Source organism: Macrobrachium rosenbergii, chromosome 11 (genome assembly GCF_040412425.1).
Source record: "Macrobrachium rosenbergii isolate ZJJX-2024 chromosome 11, ASM4041242v1, whole genome shotgun sequence".
Taxonomy (NCBI): Eukaryota; Metazoa; Arthropoda; class Malacostraca; order Decapoda; family Palaemonidae; genus Macrobrachium; species Macrobrachium rosenbergii.
The window spans coordinates 13,997,135-14,015,499 of NC_089751.1; the positions used below are offsets into that span (position 1 = coordinate 13,997,135).

General features: G+C 38.1%; 1 protein-coding gene across 1 annotated transcript in view; it reads right to left on the bottom strand.

The window, feature by feature from the left end:
• LOC136843167 (aminopeptidase N-like) overlaps positions 1–10,058 on the bottom strand; it is a 36,821-nt gene extending 26,763 nt beyond the window's left edge. The window contains exon 1 of the mRNA XM_067111231.1: positions 9,924–10,058. The gene's annotated coding sequence lies outside the window, so the exon portion shown is untranslated. The remainder of the gene's footprint in view (positions 1–9,923) is intronic.
• Between the last annotated feature and the right edge of the window lie 8,307 nt (positions 10,059–18,365).

The window sequence follows — 18,365 nt, forward strand, 5'->3', positions numbered from 1 at the left end:
CACTGGAAAATTCAATCTGAATTTATAAAGTTATGGGTGAGGTAACAACTGATAAGCTATAAACAGACTAGGGGGAAAAGGGCATCACTCCAACAAGTACTATAATTGTTTCCCTGGTTCTATTTCACCTAGATAAGCCCCAGGTGAACAAAGAGATATATCACTTATCTTGTACACACACACAAATATCTCTAATCACTGGTGGTCAAAATGAAACACTGTTTTTAAAAAATTTAAACAGACAAATTTATTTCTAAGTTCAAAAGTTATAAGCAGAGTTCACAATCTCAAAAAGATTTATTATTGCTTGAAAACAGTGTAAGATTTAAGTATTTCTTAACCAAAGTTAATTCACAAAACTTTAATTTATCATGAAGTCAATTTAATTAAGTAAAATTCAAACCATTAATTCTCACTCAAGTTTCAGATATAAATCTGAAACTTGAGTGATCCTCCGAGGAAGGGCGGGGGATATATCTTCTGTCGCATGGATCCCTCCTGAGGGTGGTGAGTCTCCCACTGGTCCGCTATTCGGCAACACTCCATGAGTGTTGCAGGGGCCTTTTCTACTACATGCATGGCCAGGGCGGGAGGGGCATAGCGTAGGAAATGTTCCAATTTAAATTTCTCGAGTACCTCAGCGGTGCTGGTAGCTCCTTTGGACCCGAGCCACTTGGCTAACGCCCGCTCGGAGTGGTACGCCCAGTTGGACCACGTCTGGCTTATATCTCTTGTCTGCCCTCTCCAGCACCTCCTCCAGCACTCGGGGTTAATCTCGTACGCCTTGGTGACAGCTTGGCGTACAGCTTCCCAATCTCTCCTATCCTCTACCGAAAGGGCGCGATAGACAATGAGTGCCTTCCCTCTGAGGAATTTAGTGAGAACAAAGGAGAGTTCCGTAGGGGAGAGGATGCACCAATCCAGGACTCTTTCGGCCCTCTTGAGCCATACTTAAGGCTCTGCCTCCGTCCACTTAGGCATAAATGAGTGGGCTTGGCTGAGGGCGCTCATAGCCGCCATGGGAGGAGGGAGGATGCATTCTGCTGGGCTAACATTTGGAGTTCATGGGCGCGCTGACGTTCTCTTTCCTCTTTTTCTGCTTCTCTTTCTTTCTCCTTCTCCTGCCTTTCTAATTCTTCTCTTTTCTCCTGGGCTATTCTCTCCTCTCTCTCTTGCCTCTCTTTCTCCCTCTCTTGCCTCTCTAATTCTTCTCTTTTCTCTTAGGCTGTCTTTCTTTCTCCTTCTCCTGCCTCTCTTTCCTCTCTAATTCTTCTCTTTTCTCTTGGGCTAGTCTTTCTTTCTCCTTCTCCTGCCTCTCTTTCTCCCTCTCTTGCCTTTCTAGCTCCTCTCTTTTCTCCTGAGCTATTCTCTCTTTCTCTTTCTCCTGTCTTGCCATCTCACTCTCTGCCTTTGCAGCTTCTAGGTTCCTCTGGACCCATTCCCGTAACTCTCGACCTGTCAGTTCTAGGTCTCCTTCTGCCTCCACATAGAATTTGAAATCCTCATTATGTTGGGCTCTTGGAGTCGCCAACCTGACAAACTTACTTGTCAAATAAACTTAAATTGATAAATAAATGGGTTTCAGGAACCAATTTTAAGTTAAAATATATTTTATCTCTCGCGTTGCCTCAGCTGGTTGTTGCGGGAATAGTAGTATTTGTCGTCTCGTAAGATGCGGAATTTTATTTCGTCACAGAGGATGTGGAATTTGATGGCCGTCACTTGGGACGTGGAATTTGTTGGACGTCATGTAGGCCATGGAATTTGATGGGCGTCACGTAGGACGTAGAATTTGATGGATGTCACATAGGACGTGGAATTCGATGGACGTCACGTAGGACGTGGAATTTGATAGAAGTCACGTAGGACACGGAATTTGTTTATGTCCCGTAGGGCTTGGAAATTTGATTTCATCTCTTAGGACTTGGAATTTGGATCTGTCCCGTAGGACTTGGAATTTGGGTTCTTTCTCGTAAGACTTGAGAATTTGATTTAGTCTCATAGGACTGGGAATTTGGTGGCGTCTCGTAAAACTTGGAAATTTGCTTTCGTCTCGTAGGACTTAGAATTTGGGGGCGTCCCGTAAGACTTGGAAATTTTCGTCCCGTAGGACTTAGCATTTGGTGGCGTCTCGTAAGACTTGGAAATTTTTGCCTCGTAGGACTTAGAATTTGGTGTCATTTCGTAAGAATTGGAATTTGGATCCATCCTGTAGGACTTGGAAATTGGATTTGTCTCGTAAGACTTGAGAATTTGATATTGTCTCATAAGACTTGAAAATTTGATATTGTTTCGTAGGACTTGGAAATTGGATTTATCCCGTAGGACTTGGAAACTTTGTCTTGTAGGACGTGGAAATTGCTAATAAAAAAAAATTGCTGAGAGTGGACCGAGTATGAACAATTTTTTAAGGAACAAACTACTCGGGCGATGAATGAAGATTTGGTAGGCACGCGGGGAGGAGTAGGGAGGGTGAAGGTCATCCGACTCTCACCGATGTGGGTTATTTTTAGACACTGGTTAAATGAACCCTTCTGTTTACAAGCACGTCTGGTCTCCTAACTGCGGGAAATTTCCCGGGATGGGCAGATAATAGTAAAATGACCTTGTGATTTTCCCTAGAAGCAGAGTTCAAATTTCGCTTTCCTAACACCTGATTTGAGTTGTAGCTAATCTGAGAGAGAGTATTTCAGCGATGCAAGCTGATTTTTGCCTTATCCCATGTGGGAGTTCGTCTGTGCCTAAATAATTCAATATTCCGAAATGTGAAGTAAAATTTAATACAGAGGAATTTCTTTCGCACTATTCCTCAAAAAAAAATGGCAAAGTAAAAATTTAACACAGAGGAATTTTTTTTTCACTATTCCTCAAAAAGAAAATGGTTAGCACTTGTTGTTTCCTAACTACCTATCATGAAAGGCATGCATTAACAAAATCTAATATGGCGGTTCTCTTCTCTCAGTTGATACATGCGTCCCTATTTCCCTAATTTCCTAGGAACAGTTGCGATTGTAAACAATTTCTTTGCTAAGGTAAACACATTACTTACATGGAACTCTCTTGGTCTGTGCTCTTGGTACCAGATTCGAAATTTGTCTCACACCCAGCTTAGCTTTGCTAATTGCTGATTTGGCAAGTTGCAAATGCAACAAAGTGACAATAGAGGGTGAAATGCAACTGCAAAACAAGATCTATGGAAAGGTCGCCATTTTTATGTATTTCCCTGGATTTCTAGATTTGTAGAATACTTTTACAGGCCGGCAACAGAACTTTATTTATTTGGCCTTGGAAATCTGGCTTTACGTTAAGGGAAATCATAAAAAGAAAAGGAAACGGGGATGATTCACATGAGGGAATGTTATGTAAACACTTTGGTTAAATTAAATAATTATATTTACAAGAAAAGAATCAAAATAAAATGGTTAAATGAATTATTAAGAGGCTTGCAAAGCCTGAAGATCTTCCTACTGGAGTCTTGAATGGTGGCAAGGCACAGTCCAAGATGAGTCCACAGCAAATTGGTCACTTTGCAAGAGAGAGTTAAACATTACATGCCAGTAAAGGAAAATATAACACATACAATGACTCAAGGCTGCACTAATGGGGCCAAGGACTCGAAGAATGAATGAACACTTTACAGTGGAGCACAAAACGCTGGAAATGGCACTGGATAAAATGGCACAAAGGATAAAGAGTAATACTGGCACTCAATAAACACTTCTAATGGCAAACTGTTGTGACTGAAAGGTCTTTACTTGTACTTTACCCTAGGGGAAGCGGGTCTCTGGCGAAAAATGACGTGGGGCAATCACACGCGTGGCACTTTACACTAATCACATGGACGGTCCACTCGAGGATGACTGTAGAACTGAATTCAAGTCCGGAGTCTGGTGTAGACAGGGGTTTAGGGGAGGAGGGGGGTCTCTCAGCAACTCATAGCATCCTCTTGCACGTTTACGGCTAACTGCAAAGATCTCCCTGTCCAAGCTCCTTTTAAGGCAACTGCCAAGGGTAGGGACCCCAATGTCGGGCCCATATGGTGACCGGGCTGAAGATGTGTCATTTTCCAGGTGTTCCGACCATCGCTTGTATCTCCCTAGGTATCCCGTGGAAAGACAATTCAGCCAGCTCAATCTGCCTTTAGAATGGTTGTTTTAAGCAGCTTAGTTGGGCTAAGCTGCTTAAGGGAGTGACATTCAGCATCTTATCCTTGTCCCTTTCGACTGTGCCATCTAAATGTCTGTCCCAGGTAAAGGAAGGGGACAGATTGGAACGTTGACAATTTTTATGTGTTGGTATCTAGGTCAACTGGGGTCGGCTACGCAGCGACGATTCTACTCTCGATAAAGTAAGGGCAAACCAAGGGTTGGCTATGCGGCGACTTCTTGTCAGTTATAATAACGTGTATATATTTATATATATAACCTCAGTAAAAATAGATGCTGTTTGTTTATGCATTAACATCAAGCTTCATAATCAAACTATTTTTTCCTTCATCACAAATATATATATATATATATATATATATATATATATATATATATATATATATATATATATATATATATATATATATATATATATATATATATATATATATATTTTTTTTTTTTTTTTTTTTTTTTTTTTTTTTTTTTTTGGATGAAGGAAACTTCTTTCCTAGCAACCTCACCCATTTTTACATCCATAATGTAACAGAAAGAAATAAAATTAATTTCAATTGTCTTAATTGCTATAACTGTGGGTTTTCATTCACCCCTTCCTCAACTCTCTCCTTCATTCCCAAAATTGTTAAGCCTTTAATCCTCCTCTCTGTTCAAAATGACTGCCTGAGGCTTTGTTTCCAGGTGAACTTCGAAGATGCCTTCTCGACAGCTGCAGACAATGGGCAAGGGAGGGGCCAAAAAAGAGAAAGTTGGTAACCTCTCCATGAGCTCTGACTGGATGCCATGTGCTCGCTATAGAAAACGAGGTGAAGATTGACCTTTTGCACCATCTATCTGGATGCCCAGCCGTAATCCCCCGAGGTTAGAAATAGACGATGCAACAGCAGTCAAGAGAAAGAAGCACTCAGAACTCCACCAAGGACAGATGTCCTTACCTTTGCCTGTCCCTTGTACCCTCTACGTGTTCGACTCCAAGGTTCGAACCAGTGTACTTTTGTTGTGGCATCCTTAATTCCCTCCTCCAGCGTTGGCACCCTATTGAAGAGGACATCATCATCTTGAAGAAGTTAATGTTCCCGGAATAAGGTTTTCTTAGTCAGTCATGATCCTGTTATTTCTCTGTCTGATTTATTTTCTATTTCCATTGTGCGATCACCTTTAGAAATTTGTGTTGAAGCATCAAGTGTTAATGTAATTACGCATTTACTATTGAACTGATGTATTTGGCACCAAAGTTCATTCTCTCAGTTCCCTTTGAGCATCTCATTATTTTGGCAAGTGACCGTCTTGCATATCTTGCAGATCGGTCCTGGCTGTGGAACCACTCAGCTCTATCCCATGTGCAGTGTGGTCTTATGCCACCCCTTCTACCCCTCTGTGATGTTTCCTGTTATAAAGACATCATCGATGTAAAATATTTCTCCTATGTAGGATTCATTCATTTAGCGGGCCCTTAATATTACCTGCCTAGTAATTCGTCATTCTTCTGATCTGTGTTTATTATGTAAATACAGGCAGTCCCCGGTTTACGACAGGTCCGGCTTACGATGTTCCAAGGTTACAACGTTTTTCAAATATATTCATCAGAAATTATTTCCCAGTTTACGACGCATGTTCCAGGCTTACAACGCGTTGACGCCGATCCGATGGAAGAAATATGGCCCCAAAATGGCAGAATAATAAAAATTTGGAGGTTTTATATGAAAAACTCAATAAAAATGCAGTTTACATCGTTTTCAATACACCCAAAGCATTAAAAGTAAGGTTTTCTGAGGATTTTTAGCGATTTTCGACGATTTTTCGGTTTACAACGATTTTCGGTTTACAACGCGGTGGAAAAACAGAACCCCCATTGTAAACCGGGGACTGCCTGTATAATTAATTAAGAGAACCCTTGAGTTTACGTAATCTTCCCTCATATGAAGAATGCCCTAAGCCACAGTATTTCCCCTTGTTTTATTTGTCTACAGAATTGCCTTAGTCAGTCTATTTAGTCAGATGTTTGAATGAAATACAGAAGATTCCTTGATAATGAAAAGAACTCCCTGCGATTATCCGTCGCCGCCCAGAATCAAGTAAGTATCGAAGGTATATTCGTAGCAATATATATGTGTGTGTGTTTTATGTTCAGTTCATATATATATATATATATATATATATATATATATATATATATATATATATATATATATATATATATATATATATATATATATATATATATATATGAGGCTATCAGTCGAGAAACATGCCAAGCGCCATGCTGGGTCAAAGTATTTTTTTCAATTTGATTTATTATATATTTTAAAAATGGCACTTGGCATGCTTCTCGACTGAAAAGCTCATATATATTATATAGCCTATATACGTGTAATATATATGTTTATGTATATATATATATATATATATATATATATAGTGTATATATATGCACATGTATATATATATATATATATATATATATATATATATATATATATATATATATATATATATATATATATATATATATATATATACATGTACATACAACTTCGATGAAAATAGTTTGATCATGAAACTTGATATCAATGCGTAAACAAACAGCATCTATATTTATTAATTCAGTACAGCCACTCTAATTGCCCTCTTCAGATATGAAAAAAATAAAAGTAGCCCTAACGATTGGAAATTACACATTATTAAGAGCTGATGGCGATGGATTCCCTTGTAAATAAAAAGAGGGGAAAAGGAGATATTCCATGGCCGTCAGTCCCATGAGAGATAAAGGAAATGAAGATGACAAATGGGGTCAGTCCTCCAAATCCACCGAGATTGTGTGTTTTGCCTTGTGGGAACAGTGTGCGTTATTGATTTTGTTTTAGAAATTCATTGTCTAAATCAGCGTTACGGGAATACGATAACAGCTTGCGTTAACAGGCTGTTATTGCCTGAGAACTCTGATGTTAGAATCTAGTTAAAAATCATGTCCTTAGTTTCTAAATGATGCTGATTATAGAGATCTAAAACTGAGGTAACTCTCATATGTTCTTACGTGAAGCAGTACTGCGTCGAGAGATGTTAAATTCTTTCTGCGAAAATTTTCCGTCACAAACACTGCGCGTAGAAGTCTCTCCAAAGACTGCTCCACTTCTTATGGTCGTGGACCGTGAGACTCGTCCGTAACAGTTCAACCGGCTTATCTAATCATTCCTCCGACAACTTGCGCCACCCAGTTATGTTCATGATTATGGACTCGTGTATAGTAAATGCAACTTTAGATGCACACATCCTCACACCGGGCAAGAAACCGATTAGGAATGAGTGTACTAAAGAATTTATATACGTAAGTTCATTTTATTTGATATCTAGTTTCTTAAAGTCTTCACTAAGTTTAAAGTAAATAGATAAGTTAATCCCTTACCGGTAGAAACAGACATCACAAAATCTTCATAAACACTAATCATTTAAAGGAGTTCAGAAATTATCCACAAATGGTCGATAAAATGTGGTTCTAATTATAATGATAGTATTAACGACATCATTGCCTGCGCTGTTTTTGCATCGTCTACGTCTTCACTCTTTTTATTATTTTTCTCTTTTTTAAGATTAGCATCGTTTGAGGAAGGGAATTTCGCACCTGTTAGCAGATAGCGGGTCCAACGCTACTCCAATCATGATAAAGAAATTATCTTTCTCTTTGTACTGTTTATCTTCTGGGAAATTTTTATTTGCATATATCAAAGAGATTTTTCCTATTTATCAATTTTTTCATCCAAAAAATTTTTATTTTTTGAGAGGCGTCACCTACCTTTCACTCCCTCAAATTTATGTTCCCTCTGAATAAGGGGACTAATCTATATATCTCTTTGAAATTCTTGCAATCTATATATCTCTTTGAAATTCTTGCAAGTTTCGATAAATCTGGCTGCTGAAAAGAGGCTGGTTGAAGGGGTATGAATTCGGTAGAGATATCCACATCCTGAAAATGTAAGGGGTGAATGCCTGATCAAAGATGTTGACTTCAGCATCCGTGGGCATAAAGGCAACATCCATTTAAGAAAAACCTGCGAGCAATGTCCAAAGTGATATTTATAGAACGAAAAGAAATCAAGGTCATTACGCTAGAGTTGGAGTGTGTCCAAATAGGTATTTATAAGACAGAAAGATCTTGTTCAAGTCTGTTAAGAAGAATAGTGCAATAAGCAGCTCTCCACATATAAAGATAATACTCTAATCAGTTTGCCAGCGTTAGTAGAGGGGTGTCCACCCAGCACATGTACCCACGCACAACTAGGAAGCAGACTTAGTCAGGGCCTGTGACATGCTATTACCTTACTTCCAAACCCAAAGTGATAAAATGTTGATAATTTTCAGCTTCAGTTTTTTCGATAACATTGTAAAAGTGTATCCGGTAAGAGATACTATTCCCATTAGCATAAGTAGCATCACATAAGGAGGCGAGGGCTTCAGATGAGTGCTGGGTGTGAAAAGCTGAATCACCAGCATATGAATGAACTTGGAAAGCTGTAATCTGAAGGAGGTTGTTAATGAAAAAAGGAAGGAAACAACACCAGGGGACACTTCTGGAGAAAGGAGTATTCATAGCATTTCCGTCCTCGCGAGATACAGGATTTTGTTTCGTCGCTAAGAGAAGACAAGGTTATGAAACTGAATGAGTTTGCCCAAAACTTGGCTGTAGGAACACTGTTGGCAAAGTTTAAGGAAGCTGGGGGAGAGGTTGTGCCCTTAGAATTAAAGTACTTCGTGCTTGCCGGGTGGCTTTGTACAACAGAAAGAGGCCTCATCGCAAACAGTAAGACCAGAAAATACAAAATTACATGGTGTATGAAAACGAAACCATAGTTATAATATTTTCTGAATTAGTCAAAAAGAGCATCCTGAGGCCAAATACATCTGCCAAGGCTGAGCAGTACACCCACCAAACAGGTTTCTTCTCCCGGAAGTTACAATCTCTTTCACGCGTCAGTCACTTGCCAAGCTCAAGGCTCACCTTTGATGAGATTTGTTTTTAAATTCTCATTTTTTTTATAAACTTATTAACAGACAGCTAGAGAAACAAATAAATCCAAACCAAATATAAAAATATTTTTTTAAGGTACAAAACAAAATCTGCGGGTGAGAAGGCTGATCCATTAATATTAAGCCCACAGAGTTGATTAAACCTTATAAATAGGTGATTCATCATTGAAGTTTAGGCTGTCCAGCCAAGCCCTGAGGCACTTTCTACCGTTCAGCATGCAAGACAGTGAAAAAAGGAAGTTGAATTGATTTGAACAGTAAGTCTAAAATGTCACCTTTTCAAGTCTGACAGAAATCGCTGAACAAGTAGTTCATCACATTGGGGGAGATGTACTCTTACCTTAAGGACATTACTTTAGTTTTAGGTAACACTCTTGACTATAGTGAAGAGATGGTTCCTTCCTAGTTACAATTCCTAAAGTGGTGAACGTTTACAAACAAGATGTCATGTTTCAGAACCTACAGCGCTCGATTTTATCAGCATACTAACACGTCACAGACCCACAAAAGCCTATAGATATTAGCTTATCTTGATTTGCATAGGCCGAAAAGAAACATCTCATTGATAAGAGCTTCCATTATTGAAGTCAGTTTTTGAAAACCTGGGATTAGGGGCGTTTTGATGTCTTGACTTCCATTATCTGCCGTTAAATATTACAACTTAGTCGTAAAATAACTTCGATGTTAGCAATGAAGTCTTGAGCCGGATATTACTGAAGGGCAATCTCAGCTTACCACCATTCAGGGTAATGAGTTCATGGGTGATAGCTCTCAACCGCTTCTTCTGGTCCTTCTCTCGGAGGCGGTGCAGGCGTTCCAAAACGTTTTCCTGGCATCTTGCGGCGGAGTTGGCGGTTCTTTTTCCGCTGGGTGCATCTTTTCATCATAGTCCTGTCCTTCGGGAATACCAAGGGGTTCTCCTTTTAAATTCGCTGACTCAGTGCTAAGGGTAAGGTGTTCTTTCTTGGCCGTAAGATAGCGTTGTAGAAGTGTCATCCTGAAATTCCTAAATTTTGTTATTCAAAATGAGATGACAAGTTACATGATGCCCACCCTAACGCCACTAACTTGTAAACTAAGTTTAAGAGAACACACACACACACACACACACACACATATATATATATATATATATATATATATATATATATATATATATATATATATATGTGTGTGTGTGTGTGTGTGTGTGTGTGTGTGTGTGTGTGTGTGTGTGTGTGTTGTGTTCTCTTAAACTTAGTTTACAAGTTAGTGGCGTTAGGATGAAGCTACAAATGCCATTTAATATCCAATTCACGCTACTTCGGGAATATGTGTGTGTCCTCTTAAACTTAGTTTACAAGTTAGTGGCGTTAGGGTGGGCACCATGTAACTGTCATCTCATTTTGAATAACAAAATTTAGGAATTTCAGGATGACACTTCTACAACGCTATCTTACGGCCAAGAAAGAACACCTTACCCTTAGCACTGAGTCAGCGAATTTAAAAGGAGAACCCCTTGGTACTCCCGAAGGACAGGACTATGATGAAAAGATGCACCCAGCGGAAAAAGAACCGCCAACCCCGCCGCAAGTTGCCAGGAAAACGTTGTGGAACGCCTGCACCGCCTCCAGAGAAGGACCAGAAGAAGCGGTTGAGAGCTATCAACCATGAACTCATTACCATGAATGGTGGTAAGCTGAGATTGCCCTTCAGCAATATCCGGCTCAAGACTTCATTGCTAACATCGAAGTTGTTTTACGACTTAGTTGTAATATATTCTTTTTCTAAAAACAGAATTCAACCATCAAGGTTCTAGATAGTAACACAGAAAAACCAGTCACTAAAAAAAAATTGGCAAAAATTCCATAAAAACTGAATGCAGCTGATGCACCATTTACCTTCAACTTTATGTCTACCAAGTAGTTTCTTTGTATGTGCAGAGCAGATTCTCATGAAGCCCTTACAACCCCTGGGAAACCGCAGCTCTCTTATTTACCAAGAATATCATGAAACTGATAGGATTTTTTTTTTTTTTGGCCAAGGGCACTTTGTCATTACGTAACAAGTTGGAACTCTTTTTTTTTTTTTTTTTCAGTATTCGTTACTCGATTAGATAATAATGCTGAAAACAAGAAAATTTCATATACTGTAGAACTATTTGCCTGTTGAACAACATTAAATGAGTGATGAAAGTCGATAGTTAACGCAAGTTTTCTACACTCATTAATTTTACAGCTGGCAATAGAAGAGAATGTAAATCCGCTGTACCATGCTCGATGTTCAGCTAGGCTACTTACAACTAATGACACCCAGAATAAAGTTAAGATGGTTCTTTAAAAGGTGAAGCAGATTTTTAGAGTTCGAATTGGGGTCGCCATGTCATGAGAGTAAAAGGAAATAAAGATAACGGTGTAGCGACAGTTAGCAAAGAGTATACAAGAATGGAAGTGGTATACTCGTGAATTTTTGTATGAACAAATACCACAAATAGAATATGGAATTAGGGAGGTGGGAAGACAAGGAGACGATATGAAGATTATGTTATCAGTATGGTAGTCAGGTGTGATCTTATAGTATGTTTGAAATTCATTAAGCGTAGACTGTCAATCTTTTATAGTTAAATTATTTGTTATAGAGGGAGCATTAAAGATGCAAAAATGGGTTGTAAAAATAAATTGCATTACTAAAATGCGTTGAAGACCTTATTTGGGTAATTCATGCAGAAAAACGTCAAGGGGACAACATGCTGAAATTGGTGCAAAAACTGTGGCAGAAAAGGACTTTAATGTTCCGTAACGGCAAACACCGTATAAGGCGAAGATGGATCTTCCTGATGTTCCTTTAAAAGTATATAAAGTGGCCCCGAAATTGACAAAATTGGTTAATCTTTGACTACCTTCCTGACATCTGGGAGGTACTAATATATTACCAAGACAATTCTGATCAGTTTTATGTGATCTCTCATTCTCTAGCTGGATACTAAACGCTCGTCATTAAAGTCAATAATCCTTATAAACCCAAATAACAAACTCGTAATCAACGATGACATAAGTTGAAGTTTATCTTTCCTCTCTCTCATGATTTTGTGAGGCGAAATTAGGTCTTAATTGGTAAATTTCTTTCTCATATGCCTCGGGCCTAAAATCATACTAAAAACCCATTGTGACGAGAAACCCATATCAATGAAAAACTTTAATTCATAATGCAGCTCTGTCCTATATATTCTATTCTTACATGGGTGCCCGCACGTAGGGATAAGGCGGCCCACTTGGCCCCCCTCTCTGAAATCATGAAAAAAAAAAAAATTATATATATATATATATAATATATATATAATATATATATATATATATTATATATATATATATATATATATATATATATATATATATATATATATATATATATATATATATGTGTGTGTGTGTGTGTATACATAATTGCTTTATTCATTAAAGAAATACAGGCGCTGATACTGTTTTTGGAATTAACCTGCTAGTTCAAAGGGTCAAAAATGTTTCTCTGCTTGATACCGAAACTAACCATTACTTGCCCTCCCACCCCACTTGGAAAATGTGCTGCGGGCTCCCATGCATCCTTATAACCTTTTCTAGGAAACTTGACTTAGCCTGTGGATTGCTACATCGGATGACTCTGAACTTATTGGGAAATAAACATCTGCCGGTGCTCAAAGAGCTTTTGTTATTAATGATGCGATAAGATAAGCACCTGGATCGAAAAAAGTTGCCTTATAACAAACCAGTGAAGTGATGCAAAGTGGAACTGTGAATGAGGCTAATTTTAATACCATAGTCTTCAAATAAGAGTTACTGAAGGATCATTGCGAATCCTTTGTCTTCTCGTTAACCGCAGGATCAACCTTAATTGTGAATCAGTTGCCTATGGTAAAGATAGAGGATAATAGGAAAAATTTATCTTTCTGCCTATTTCATTTCTGGAGTTCTTTCGAGGGACCTGGCAAACATGCACACACAGATATATACAAACATACACAAATATATATATATATATATATATATATATATATATATATATATATATATATATATATATATATATGTACAAGGTCCAAAGAAAAGGGAGGTCAACCTATGCGCAGGTAAATTGGGGATGGGCCATGAGGGGGGGGGATAATTTGTGACGTCAGCATAGACCCTTGGTCCAGCGGGTAGCCATTCCCGAGGCAAACCTCTTATTATTTAGACCAAAATGTAAACACAGTCAGGAGGTATATACATAAATAGTGCTGCCATAGCTGCTAGTGAGTTTTGTGGTTGAGGGAATAAAACTTTCTGTGAAAATGTAACATGGTTTATGGGGAAACTAGCAAAGAGAAGGCAGACATAAATTATCTAATCTATTGATCAATAAGAAAAATTCATACAATAAGATGAAGAGTTTTTATTGTTACATTTATATGAGATGCCCCAGAAGTGTATAATTCGTTACATACAAATACCCGAATGAGGTAGATTAAAATTCCCATCAATATATATACATGTGAACCACAAACTATTAAGTATACATGTCTATTCATATACCAGGTGTTTCGAAATTAGAGCCCCCCCCCTCTCCACAGAACAAATGGAAAGTTATGAAGTTTTCTGCTATAGCCTGTCTCCAAGTACATTATTTTAAGTTTCCATTAAGCTGTTTTTCATTTTACATTTGTTGCATTTTCAGACTGAGTGGCAGAGTTGATACAGCCATGGCTAACGACTCGGAGGAAATCAGATGGATTGACTGAATCCGGGCTATAACCTTCAGAGAGGCCAGGGATGCTGGCGCATCCTTCATTTCACGTTCCTGGATAGCTAAATACATTAAAAGAGATGAATCCTTTGTTAAAAGAAACTGGAACAAAAATCCATATGACTGTCATCGCAAAAAGAGTGAGAATCTTGGAAGGCCTGAAGTCCTTTCTCAGGAGTCAAAAGACATCATAGCTGAGGCAGTGGGTAGACCAAGAAAGTCTTTACGTAAATTGGCGCTTGAACTTGAAACAAAAAGGGGAAAGAAGAGAAGTTATAGTGCTGTATATCATGAGTTGAAAAAATCTGGTATCAAGCCATTTCATGTTATCAGCAAGCCCAACATCACTCAGCAACAGAGAGAAGACCATGCATGGTTTTGTGGTTCATTTCTTAAAGATTGGGATGAAGCTGACTTTCTCCATGTTGCCGCATCAGACGAATTCTTCATTTACACGGTCAGGAAGCCAAACATAAAAATGACATCATTTGGGCTGCAAAGTTGGACCATATCAGCGATGACGTGTGCTATCAACCAAGTTGCGAAATTTCTTGAATGTTTGGGAATTTTTCTCTGTTTCACAGCCAAACAGTTAATGTGGATCACCAAAGAAAAAGGACAGTCATGGAATGGCGAATACTTCAGAGAAACTGTGCTTACTGGTGTAGTATTTCCTCTCCACAAAGATCCTGAAAATGTGTTATCTGTTGAAGAAGTCACATTTTTGCATGATAAGGCACCATGTTTCAAGGCTCTTCAGACACAGGAGCTGCTTTGAAACAGTGGTATCGATTTCTTCTCGTCAAGTGAATTTCCAGGTAGCTCCTCTGACCTTAATGTGTATGAAAACATTGGTAGTATCTTAAAGGATCGTGTTGAAGAGCGCACAGTGAACTATGATGGTATACCAAGCCTTGACGACCTGCGAAGAGAGGTGACCGAAGTGCTCAGGGAAATGGAGTTTGAGTCTCAGCTTTTTTGCGATTTGCTGAAATCATACCCCTCAAGAGTACAGGCTGTGGTACAGGCAGATGGAGGCCACACAAAATATTAAATACTCAGAGAGAAACTTAAATAAATACCTGTTCTGAATTACTTTTGTGTTTGTCCATATCAATTTTAGTTTATGCTGTAGAGGGAGGGGCTCAAATTTCGAAACACCCTGTATATATATATATATATATATATATATATATATATATATATATATATATATATATATGTGTGTGTGTGTGTGTGTGTATGTACATGTAGTGTGTGTATATACTGTATATATGTATGTATGTATACACGCAAATATAATGACTACAAGTTTTGTTTCACAATTACACACACGTACATACTTAGTACCTATATTTACATTTCATTCATTCCCACATGGTTTATATTTACATTTAAAAATACAGTTTTCGCAACTTGTCATTTTCCTGGAGGAGGTAATTTCTCTGTTCAAAATGCGTAGCCTGAAAAAAGTACGGCAACGAACAAAATAAGTTATTACATAATTCAGCAAAGGAATAAAGTGCCCAATACAAGAAATAACTTTTTAGTAGCACCACTGCCGGGTCTAGGTCCTTTTTCGCCATGATAACATTTTTGCATATCTTCGATGGTTTTTAATCATTCCGAAAATATATTTAATGGTTTTTTTTTTTAGCTTTCCCTCTTTTCTTCGTATTGCACTTATCCATGTGTTTTCTTCTGTTTGCGAATATGTGCCAAGGAACCGATATTCAGAAAATTTATGAATAGTAAAGCCTCCAAAGTATTCTAGACCTTCTTCTGCTATAGCTTCTCCCCAATCACTGCACCTTAGGTCCGTGATGCATGTGATATCATTTTCTTCCCCAACAGAATCCAAGTTATTTGGTCAGCAAAATAGCATTGCTGATAGGCTTACTTCCTCTTGAAAAGATTCAGTATCATCAACAGGGAGATAACAAAAACAACCCGATGATACATTATTGCCTTCACAACTGCCACCAGTATTATAATTTGATTGATGCCATGGGCTGGCTATTTTTTCCCTAGAAGATGTGATCTAACCCGATGCTTAACTGACACAGGTGGTGTTCTAGACCGTCCTGATATAGCCTGTAAGTTAAAATATATATGTGTGATAAATTTTTATTTATACCATGTCAAGCAATTTAGACAAAGACTTGAAAGAGATGGCCAAGCCTTTCCTTTCTACAGACCCTCATCAGTCATGCTATCCAATACTAAGTAGCCTATTGTGTTTGCAAGTTTAACCCATATGCATTGCTTGTCGGTTTCTCGTCGTTAGAGTCTCGAGAATCACATAGGTCAAACCAGTAGCCTATTCAGTTAGGGATATGAAATGACTTACAGCTTGCCAGTGCATGTCCTGAAATAAACCCTTGCTCCCAAAATACTCCAGTGTTTTGGCAGTCGTTTCGCTGCTAAATCATCATTGTTGTTAATGCGGTCGTCTGGAGTTTTAAAACACGGGGTGGCGCGGGCGAGGATTTCTGTATTTTAATGTGTGTTGAGGTTGATTCTAGGCTATGTGTGTTGTCCTGTCCTGGTTAAATTCTTGCTTTCATGGTGAATTTTGATAAGATCGTTTTCACACTACTACAACTGATAAAACGATATCCTGGCACAAAACTACCTTTCAGACATGGGTAGATAATAGGAAGAAACGGTAGATAGAACTCAAGGTCAAATACGGTAGACAATAGGAAGAAATGTTAAATAAAAAAACATAAGTCAAATACGGTAGACAGTAGGAAGTAATGTTAATTAATACTCATAAGGTTCAAATACTGTAGATAGATAGGCAGAAATGTTAAATAAAACTCTTAAGGTCGATACGGTAGATAGTAGGAAGAAATGTTTTGATTCTTCATCCTGAGGCCAGCAGTGAAAACTAACATTATCGCCCCTTTTTTTTTATTCAATGAACAACCGTACACAGCACAGTATTTGGCTACAATAATAATATGGGAATATAGTATTACTGAATATGATAGCTGTTTCTGCGGTAATTCAGTTTGTGCAGAGTCCTCTCCACGCATCATATAATTTTCTTTTCATCGCTGGGTAGCTGAAATACCAGGTTTCTTTTCACAAAGCGGAATCTGTATGTTAATTTTCCTTTGACCCCATCCCATTGAAATATAGCAGGAAATGATAAAACAGATGAATTTGCTTAGCAAAATTGTCTAGAAGTAAAGGTTGATTACAGTTTCCCCCCATCACCAAAAATTCTTAGATCAAACACTGAATAAGTGCAATGGTAACAATATACCGTGTATGTCAATGCTGTATGCTTGGAAAGTAAGAAGGTTCGAAATTATATGGAAGTCACGAACGAGTCACAACCGAATTGTTTAAGTGATGGCCTATACGCGAGGTAGCACCAAACGACCTACGGCAGATGTCAAGTAGGCTACCTATGGAGAGGTAACAGATGACAGAAATTCCATCACAGGAAAATGTAGGTTATGTAATACATCAGATGTTACTCCCCGCCATTTATTAGATCATGGCGTGTTTTTGAAAAGAAAGAAAAGTGATTCTAATTCCTAAACCCCCCCCCCCAACAGGTTCTTGTAATCTTGTGACGGTAGAAAGTCACTCGTCTAATTAATATTGGTTATTTACGAGCCGATTCATCATCCTTCTCTAATATCTTTAAGTTATTACCGTAAGATTAATTATAACCACGAAAAGAAAAATTTTATTTATCAATGAATGTATAGCAGTGTAGCCACCCCTTGTTTTGTGTTTTTCTTCTCCCTATGCTTGAGTAACAGCTTACAGCTGAGTAACCTGAGTTATTCCTATTTTATTTTTTGGCGACACTTCTACAGCGTTAAGACATACGAAGGCCACTTTTCCCGTTTATCATGAATTTCTTCTATTTTTGAAGATATGTCCCCATTGAGGTAAGATTTGAAGTAATAATGAAGTAGTTCTACCGTTAGTTCACCTGTAGAATAATAATTTGAATAAAGAGAAGTAGAATTAGAATTTAGAACAACTTGGCAACATGGGTGATACACACTAACCTGATTGCAGCATGCTGGCCAGACAAAAATTTTCCATATCGTAACCATGGAAATTTCCATTGCCGTTGACGATCTTAGACTAGACTGCACTGATTTAAGAAGGCCTATCCTAGACTATTCATGATGTATGAACGATTATGCCCATTTCTGTAAAATATTTTTGGCTATATAAATTGTTTAAAATAATAAGTATATAGGAGTTAGCCTATACCTCCCTTACGCCAACCTAACCATACCTCAGTAGCCTAGCCTAAGATCGGACGTGTAAACGTCGAGTAGGTTATCCTCAATGATTTTTGAAGAGGCCTATCCTAGGCTATATGTTATTAAACACCCAATTAGCTCAGCTTTACCTCATTAATTTCATAAGGATTTCTTTTGCCTC